The following is a 1,108-nucleotide window of genomic DNA, read 5'->3' on the forward strand; positions in this document are numbered from 1 at the left end:
TGTGTTTTAATTCAGAGGGCTGCCTGAAAACCCTTTTAGTACTAGGCTACACATTAAGAAAAATAATTACATTTAGTCTTCTTGGGGTTGTATTTTTGTCCTGCATGGTAAGAACAGGCATCGGAATATTCTACCTATATTAAAGCAATATGACCTCATGTGTCATTTTCTTAAGTTTTCGCGGGTACTTACATGTATGGCATTCAGCTTTGTTCGGGTATTTTCCCACGTCATTATAGTTGTACTTTTAAAGTTGTAGCAATGTTTCGGCAGAATCTCATCTGCCATCATCAGGCTTCTGTATTGTGTTCGTCTGGAGATTCTGCCGAAACGTTGCTACAACTTTAAAAGCACAACTATAATGACGTGGGAAAATACCCAAACAAAGCTGAATACCATACATACATACATACATACATACATACATACATGCATATATGTGTGTGTGTGTGTATGTATGTATGTATGTATCTATGTGTGTGTGTGTGTGTGTGTGTGTGTAAACAAATGTATATATATATATATAAATATATATATATATATAAACAAATATAGATAGATAGATAGAGATATAGATATAGATATATATGGTATTCAGCTTTGTTCGGGTATTTTCCCACGTCATTATAGTTGTGCTTTTAAAGTTGTAGCAACTTTTCGGCAGAATCTCATCTGCCATCATCAGGCTTCTGTATTGTGTTCGTCCGAACACAATACAGAAGCCTGATGATGGCACGACTCTTCTGTATTGTGTTCTTCCGAACACAATACAGAAGCCTGATGATGGCACGACTCTTCTGTATTGTGTTCGTCCGAACACAATACAGAAGCCTGATGATGGCAGATGAGATTCGGCCGAAATGTTGCTACAACTTTAAAAGCACAACTATAATGACATGGGAAAATACCCGAACAAAGTTGAATACCATACATGTAAGTACCCGCGAAAACACGGATTTCTAAATGATTAAATAATTATTAACTCTAGAAAACTTTAATTATATGCTGCTGCTGGCTCTCGGTGGCTAGATTAATCTTAGGTTGGTTTGGTAGAATTCTGCTTCTTGAGAAGAGTCGTACAGCACAAATAGTTTTGCCTGACACTTGC

This window comes from Notechis scutatus, chromosome 1, assembly GCF_049901735.1.
Source record: "Notechis scutatus isolate UNSWTSFEM ecotype Mainland chromosome 1, rNotScu1.2, whole genome shotgun sequence".
NCBI classification, from domain to species: domain Eukaryota; kingdom Metazoa; phylum Chordata; class Lepidosauria; order Squamata; family Elapidae; genus Notechis; species Notechis scutatus.